This window comes from Pinus tabuliformis, chromosome 3_2, assembly GCF_031772625.1.
Source record: "Pinus tabuliformis cultivar Carrire ecotype Pingquan chromosome 3_2, CPIR1, whole genome shotgun sequence".
In the NCBI taxonomy this organism is placed as follows: Eukaryota; Viridiplantae; Streptophyta; class Pinopsida; order Pinales; family Pinaceae; genus Pinus; species Pinus tabuliformis.
In genome coordinates this window covers 810,328,447-810,338,110 of record NC_142302.1, presented here as the reverse complement: position 1 = coordinate 810,338,110, position 9,664 = coordinate 810,328,447, and the positions used below count along the sequence as shown (strand labels likewise).

The 9,664-nt window shown below is 31.4% G+C and overlaps 1 pseudogene; it reads left to right on the top strand.

The window, feature by feature from the left end:
• Positions 1 to 515: 515 nt before the first annotated feature.
• On the top strand, positions 516 to 5,248 carry LOC149183084 (putative polyamine transporter At1g31830 pseudogene; annotated as a pseudogene).
• The last annotated feature ends 4,416 nt before the right edge of the window (positions 5,249 to 9,664 follow it).

Genomic DNA, 9,664 nt, shown 5'->3' with positions numbered 1-9,664 from the left:
CTTTTCACCAATACTTATGATTGTAGACTACACCTAACATTCCATACTTAGTTTTATTTTCATTACCAAGTATTATTAATTTGTTCCTTTATACAAGTGAAAGCCCATAACATTCACATAAATAGCATTATACAAGAGAAATGCACAACAGTATAAAGGGAGGGGCAACTCCCTGCAATATGAGTCTACCCGAATCAATATATTATACAATCTTCAATGTTACAAAGCTTTACAAGTTAAATCTTGGGAAACCCCAAATTTACACAGCCAATTTTCAACTTCGACAAACTCGGTTGCCCAGCTTGTCGGCGCCTCCGCACAACTCACCAACCCTTCATTCACCCCGTCGCACGATCGTGTTGTTTGCTCAACTAGGGCGCGCCTCCAAGTCGCCACACACGGGTGCCTCTCCTCGAGACACACCTTTGTTCACAATCTCAACACTTCACCAAGTCACACTGTGCACACTTGCACAACAAGCGGGCGCTCACCCGAGTCACCCAAGAACCCGTGCCATGTCATCGCACAAAACGGGCGCCCACCAATGTTTCACTGTCGGGCGCTCCTACACATCACCAGGTGCCACACACCTGTGCGTTGAGCAGATTAACAATCTAATGATTGAAATTCAGGTATATATATATATATATATGTATGGGTTATCATCGATCTCGTGTGCGCAGCGGTCACACAACGTACACCTCACACAAGGCACACCTCTGAATCTGTCGCATGGTCCCTTTTGACTCGCGCAATTCGTGCTGTGCCATCCCTGGAGGTGGGGCACTCGGACTTCAGCTATCAATGGAAAAATGTCAGTCGTTAGCCTGCTTGTCACTAACCATGATAAAATAGAGGTGCGTAATTATTAAGTTAAGTTGAGATATTTAATTAGATTGAAAATGATAGATAGTAATTTATTTTAAATTATTATTATTATTATATAAATATTATAGAATAGTGTAAATATAGATTATAGAATACTGTAACAAAGATTTTTAATTTGTAAAAATATTTTATTATTTTACAGGGTAATTTTATAATTTATGAATACAGAGCTAAAATATTTTATGTATATCTTATTTTATAAGTTTTTAATTATATATATATATATATATATATATATATATATATATATATATATATATATATATATATATATATATATATATATATATATATATATAACTTAAAGAAACAAAATTCACTTTAAATGTTATTAAAAAATATTTTGTAAATATTTTATAAATATTAAATTTATATCATTTTCATATTTCACTAATTTTATTAATTGGCAAATAAATTAAAATTGTGATAATCATATGTTAAACTAATATATTATATAAATTAAATTAGTGATAAATAGTAATTAACATTAAAATAATTATTTTATTATACATCTCATATTGTAAATCTTACAATATATATATATATATATATATATAATTTAATTATAATTTAATTTTAAATTATAATAATTATTTTAATTATAAAAAGAATTAATATATGAATTAAACATATGCACAATTAAAAGTAACAAATATTTTTTATTTTAAATATAATGACATTATATATCATTTCAAAAAAATAAAATTGCATAAGCAGTGGCCTAGAGATTACCATATAAACTATAATCACAAACCTTTAGACAACTAAATACATCACCCGTATGAACATATACCTCTAATTTTTGGATTAAAACCATGATTTGAAACTAATTTCCAGTGCCCCAATCTTACCACCAGGAAAAAAAACCTAACGTCAAATATTTAAATTAAAACCATAATTCGAAACTAATTTCCAATGCCCCAATCTTACCACCAGAGAAAAGAAACTAACATCATAAATTTAAAAATACATGAAAACCTTTATCTATACAAAACCTTTGTAATACAAAGGTAGGGAGTTTATTACCAAAGCTCCAAATAACCACATGTAAACATCCAAATCCCCACACATAAGAGAATAAAGTCATGTCAATTGTTAAATATCCACAACCACATATGTTCATCAATCCATTGAAATCATATGCCAGAAAAACAAGAACTATCCCGAAGCTTCACCATGTATGAGAATAAGCACTGAAACAAACACCCCAACTGTGACAGAAAAACCATAGAGTCAAGTAATAACAATCCACCATGCCACAGACAAAATGTCACCCAGAACATGCCTGGGATAAAACACATGAAAACCAACGTTCGAAAGTGTCGTCCAAAATCCAGAGAACCAAGTAAACCATAGAGTCAAGTAACAACAATCCACCATGCCAAAGACAAAAAGTCACCCAGAAGATGTTTCGGATAAAACACATCAAAACCAACGTTCGTAAGTGTCGTCCAAAAGCCAGAGAACCAAGTTTTGTTGTAAAAAAGAGTTGAAACCACAATTCTAATCATGGTCTGAAGAAATACGAGCACTGTCATTGGGTGCAGAATCAGTAAGATCTTCATAAGCAAAATCACTAACAAATAAGCCCTCCACCTTTGCTATATGAGAATCAACATTAACCGAGCAAAATTTCATATTACGAAGTATTTCTTTAATATCTTCCAATTAAGAAAAACACATTGTAATTTTCTATCTATTTATTTTTGAAAATGAGACACAAATGAGTCATCATCTATTGTGTGAGGGCCAAAGAAATCAGGAATTGCAATCTCCTCTTGAATCTACCAGGTTAGGGTAGCCATTTATCATTCTCACTCACTAATTTTGAGTTAAAAAAATAAGGAAGGTTCCTTGCTTCTTTGTTCTCTAGGACTAATATCTCCATCTCTACTTCTAGAGTGACAACACATATAACAAAGCCTATTTATAGATTAAACATCTTCATGGTAAAGTGGGCCATGAATTTTTATAGTTAAAAATCATGCAACATGATTTTTGACTATATAAATTTATATCCACTTTAAAATGAAAATGTTTAAAATATAAATAACCTTTATAACAATATCATAATTTACTAATATGACATGTTCATAGAATCTTAACTCATGTTTTTTTGACTCATGTTATATGACATTTCTTTGAAATTAATCAATTTAACATAAAGAGTATCAGGCACATAATTATTTTTGAGATAAAATTTAACTTTTTATGTGTTATTATTATTAAAAATATTTTAAAATATTGTAAAGAAATTAAATTCTTACTCACTTTTTTAAATCTTAAATGATATCTATTTAATTGAGATGAATTCACGTCACTGACAAGTCTCCATTATTTTGACTTAATACATAACCTATTCAGGAGCCTTTCTTTCTCATTTACAGTTCAGTTGGACGGTATTGGAGCAAGGAGAATCCTATTTCCACCTCTATAGCAAAGTTATTGCACTCTGACATGCAAGGGGAATAGTGGGTGCCTTGCATTTCTTTTTCCCTCAAAGTTGACTTTGGCATGTTAGCACCAAGACACCCACTATTCCGCTTGCATGTCAGAGTGCATTAACTTCGCTATGGAGGTGGAAATAGGAGTTTCCTTATATTTATACATATATGTTTGTATTTTGAAAAAAAAAAACTTATTTTAATTTAATATCGACGGAGGGAATACATGCGTAACCAATTCATATATGATGCTTATATATGGTCCATTATTCATTCGTTCATTGTAGCTTATATACTTATACCTGTTACTCCTTTTGCATGACCACCATCATCCTCATTCTCATCCTTTTGCTTTTTTGGATTGACGGATAACCTTGCTCCAATGGAAACTCCTATTTCCACCTCCATAGCGAAGTTAATGCACATATAACACCTCTTAATTTAAATATAAAATAAATAATTATAAGCATAATGCTCTTTTTTTTTAAATACTTGAAATACAATAATTAAAACCATCGGTTGACTTATTATTATAGGGAACGAACTGACAAAAGAAAATAGATCCTTATAAATGTAATCCTATGGTTTTAAAGTATTTAATAAATCGTGATGCCCGGTAACTAGGATTCTTGGAATACACTATTAAAACCACCAGCTGACTTTGTTATTATATATGCAGAAACGGACAAATGAATGCCCAAATAATGGAATCCATTGTAGGTCTGGATTTTCCAATAACGGAATCCATTGACCGTCAGAGAAAGGAAAAGATAAACTGTATGAGTATTGAAAATGTCTTTAATATGTATATTAGACTTTAATAGGTGTAATGATTACATAGATATTTGGGAACCAACTCCAAGATTATGTGCAACGATCTTAATGATTTGGAAGTGCCATATTAGACTTTCATAGGTGTAATGATTACATATATATTTCCAACTCTATACATCCATTAATGCTTCTTAAGAGGCTCTAAGGACAGTTTTGGGAGTGGGTTCTGACGTCGGCTTTGGCCGTCAACCCGTGTGCATTATTTCTCCGGCTAACAGATTCTGATTCCATGCGTGCATAGTAAGATACATGCTCATACATCATGATTTATTTTCCGGCGGTTTCCGTAGCTCTCACTGCGGCAGGCTCCACCACCTCTCCCACTCTGACAGGCTCCTCCGCTACGACATAGGCTCCACCACCGCTCCCACTCTGACAAGCTCCTCCGCTCCGAATTAATCACTTGGATGTACTTAATGCAAGTGGATGTAGTTAATGAAAATGCACTGTCCACCTACACACATTCAACTAAACCTCTGCGCGCAAGATTTCAAACTTGGAGTCCTACTCAAAATTTCAAACTCACAGTGCCGCTTGAAATGAAATGTGAGAGGGTGGGCTGTGCCACGTAAATTTTTTAAATTGAAATGAGCATTGATTCTTTTCAGCTTCTTGGCATGGGACAATCAGGCATGCTTCCTGCTCTATTTGTTGTCAGATCAAGATATGGAACTCCTCTTCTGGCCATTATGCTTTCAGCTTTTGGAATTTCATTGAGTTTTCAAGAAATTGTAGCAGCTGAGAATTATCTCTATTGCTTTGGTATGTTCGCAGAGTTTGCTACCTTTATATGTTTAAGAATAAAGAAGCTAGGACTTTCTCGACCCTATAAAGTTCCTTTTGGGACTGTTGGAGTTATTCTCCTCTGTCTAATACCTTCGTTGTTACTAGTTCTGGTGGTAACAGTTGCTTCTTTTAAAGTCATGGCTGCCAGCATCAACAGTGTTTTAATTGGGTTTGTATTGTGGTCTTGTCTTGAATTTGTGAAGAGTAAGAAATGGTTGAACTTTGTGACAGGGTCAGAGCTTTCAGGTGATATTCATGATATGTTAGTGTTAGATGTGGGAGTTGGATTGCTGTAAACTGAAAATACACAACTTTTCTGATAAAAGTCCTTGATTTTGTACATTCTTGCGCATTGCAGAGAGGGCAAAGAATTGGAATATAAATATATCTCATTTGAGGACTTTGATTTTAGCCAAAGAACATATGGAATTTTTTGTCAAGATAAAATCCTCCAAACTCCTGGGAATCTTTGGGGGCTTAAACACAGTGGAAGGATGGACAAGGGAAAACCCTGTAAAGCAGGGACTTCTTTCAATATGTTTTATATTTGAAGTAGATGCATGGCCAGTAGGATAGTGAATCATTCATGTACTTTCCAACTCTCTATATATTTGAAAGAAGCTTATTTCATGATATTTGGTAGGTCTAAAATAGCACACATGGATTGTTTTTGTAAAATTGTAGGATTTGAACAATGCCATCAAGATATAGTTCTGATGAATTGGGCATTTGTTTCTGCTTATTTTGGAGGGGACAACAACTATCAAGCATTTATGTTTTCTCTCTCGAAAATGTTTTTATATTTTTTAAAAAGATTAAGGATGTTTTTGGATTTCAGTATATAATAAGATTTGAAGTCAGGGTAGATAATAAGATTTGAAGTCATCATAAAAAAAAATCAATATGAATTCAGTATGTCAAATGCTAGAATTGTAGTAGTATGTCAAATGTTAGAACTGTACTTGGATGGAAAAGATAATGGCATTTCTTCTAATCATCTAAACCAAAGCTAATTAACATCAACCCTTCAATTTTTTTATTTTTTTTCATACAAAGTCGGGTGCTTCATCTCCAAAATTATTACTGATATAATTTGCTTATCTGCGCGTAGTTGATATATTTGGCGTTATTTTATCTTACCAATCTGTATACAGTCTGAATAATTACTGATGCATTTTTTTAACCTTGGTTATACAACAAGAAACCTAGATTCAATCATTTCACAAATACTGAATTCATGACCCATAATATGCATAGAATCTTGCTTTGATCATTATAACATATGTCCCTCTATGACTAATGATGTTACAAAATCCATGGGCATTCTTAAATAGTGCGTAGAAAGTCGATTGACATTTTTAAATAGCTATGGAGGAAAGTTTTGTATTTCAAAATATTTAATTTTTTGAATTTAAAAGAGATTTAAATAAATTACGCTGATTTAAAATGTTAATTTAATTATTAATAATTATTAAGTGAATAGTAGAGATTTAATGATTTAAAATATGTTTTTTAGAATTTTAATTTAATTATTAAGTGAATAGTAGAGATTTAATGTTGATGGATTTTTATTTATTTTAAATTTAAAATAGATTTAAATAAATTACGGCATGTCTAAATAAATTATGGGCATGTCTATATTAGAATATGTTTCATAAAAATTTAATTTAGTTATCAATAATTATTAAGTGAATGATAGAAATTTAATTTCTATGGAAAATATAAGAATATTTATAGTAGTTTTCACAAATCAAATGTTAAGATTTATCTCCAAGTTAATTATTTCATTTTAATTTATTTATTTCAAATTAATTAATTAAAGAAAATTTCATATCAACATGTTTCATATTTGACATGTGGTATTGTTAAACCATGGCATTGGCCTTATAATATCGTGGCAAAGAAAAACTAAATGAGGGTGAATCTCCATAATTAATTTTTTATAATTAATAATAATAATAATAATAATAGAATTTTCATAGAGAGGTTGTGTGGTAGCTTCCTTAGGAGAATTAAGTGTCGAGGGTTGACAAATCCCAACACAATCCTAGGGTCACAAAATCATAATAATAATAATAATAGATTTAAGATAGTTTTATACTTTAGTTCATTTTTATGATTTTTTTTTAATATGAGTAATGTGAAATGTGTCATGGAATAAGTGTTTTGATATTTATTATAGATTAATATCTATCAACATTTATCAACCAAAACTATAATAGTATAAATCGATATTAATTGTGGTCCTATGTAATTAGTAAAAAAAATTAATACCCACTTTAATAAATAGAAAAATTATATATATATTTTTATAATATATATATTTTATATCTTATTATTAATATATTTTATATTGGATTTTAATAATCTATATATATATATATATATATATATATATATATATATATATATATATATATATATATATCAAAATGATATTCATTTTATTAGCATTTTGACTTTATGTTGCTTGTATTTTTATTGTGTAATTTATTCCATATTATTGTTTTATATTAGTAGGTAATATATTAATGATAATATTTTTAGTGAATACTTCTTTAAATGAATGTGATTATTTCATTTAGAAATATTTTATTATTTGAAATTAATATATTATAGCTCTAAAAATAAATTATATTTTGTAAATTATTTTATTTATAGTTAGTATATGTTAAGAAATTTACTACATAACATAAATAATTACTGAGATGAATAAATATAAAAATAACCAGCAACAACCATAAACACATAAACATAAATGTTTATCTGGGAAAACCCCAAATCCGGGAAAAACCCAACCTAATAAGATCTCATTAGAATTGGCCAAAACCCTGGCCAATCTGACCAAGTGAGCCTTCACCGCTCACCTCCAGGTCTTGCATTACAATGAAGTTCTTCCAGCCTTTTATAAGCTCCATTACATATAATACCACGAGCATAATACTATGGGTGCACAATACCATGTGCCCCACAACCATCACTGTTTAACCTGGTCAACTTTGACTCTATCTCGAGTCAAGTTTACCTAACAATTCCCCCCTTAAACTTGACTTGGGGTTCCTTGACTAACTCCAGCCAAACCTGCTAAGTGAGACAATCCTGGTCACTCTAACCCTTACCCCCCTTAGAGTTTTTACCCAGGGTATTGTTAACCTAACATCCCCCCTCTCACCTAGGTCTAACCAAAAATTTACCAATGATCACCAAGGGGTACACATGCCTTACCAAGTCTTATAGTAGTATGCCCATTCACATGCAATAATTTTGACTTCATTAATTTTTATTTTTTATTTTTTTGTTTATTGCTGCTGCAATTCATATCCATCCTCTCTCAATTTGATTTGCTCAAAAACTTCTATCAAACCGCTCCAACTGCGAGCCCGACGAGAACCTCATAGATTCCAGCACCGATGGCCTCACAAAGAAAAAACGAACAATTTTCGAAGTAGCATGAACAATTTTCTTCTGCTGACCTTCTTTAAATATCCGCATGAATCCCGAACAATTCGTCAGCATGTTCCAAACCGATAAATATCGCAAATGCAATGCGATCTCTGGCAGTTACGGCACTATCTTCCGCACATTCTCCTCGAGGTTCTTCTGCATACAATTGTTCCACCATTATTTTCAAACCCAGATCTGTAAAAAGCTGCATTGATCTCATCAGGCCATATAAACTCCTGGCATCAAAGAATCCCTTTGAAGCCAATATCTGGCTCTGATACCAGTTGTTAAGAAATTTACTACATAACATAAATAATTACTGAGATGAATAAATATAAAAATAACCAGCAACAACCATAAACACATAAACACAAATGTTTATCTGGGAAAACCCCAAATCCGGGGAAAAACCCAACCTAATAAGATCTCATTAGCATTGGCCAAAACCCTGGCCAATCTGACCAAGTGAGCCTTCACTGCTCACCTCCAGGTCTTGCATTACAATGAAGTCCTTCCAGCCTTTTATAAGCTCCATTACATATAATACCACGAGCAGAATACTATGGGTGCACAATACCATGTGCCCCACAACCATCACTGTTTAACCTGGTCAACTTTGACTCTATCTCGAGTCAAGTTTACCTAACAGTATACAAATTATATTTTCTTTATAAATATGTTATATGTCAGTTTTATGTTAAGTATTAAAGGAATTATACACCTCTCTCATATACACAATATACTTTATATTTAGCAATACACTACACATATGTTTCATGTCTTTCTCTTTCTCTAGACATGCACTCACACATATAAAGTCTATGTTGAAATACTTCACTTAAAATCGATTGAAATATTTTACATAGATGGACATTGAAATATTTTATTTATGGAAAATACTAAATATCTTTTTTTAGTATCCTTTTAAAATCTTACATATCAACTTCATCTTAAGACATTAAACATCTCCTTCGTATTGGATTTTGGATAGAACAAATAATCCATTCTATATTTTGTTTACTTCTATGTTTCTTAATATATAATTTGACACTATAGAGAAAGCATACCCCTTATAGAGGAAGCATACCCATTCAAGTGGTTAGGGAAGGCCCTCCTTTCTCTAATAGTACGTATGATAGGATTTTTTATATGATATTGTGTCTTCTTGATATTTTAATTATTGATGAAAGGCGTTAAGGTATGGTATGATTCTCTTTAATCTGGCATAAGGATCCATTAGAATTAAAGTTAATAAATATATGCTAATT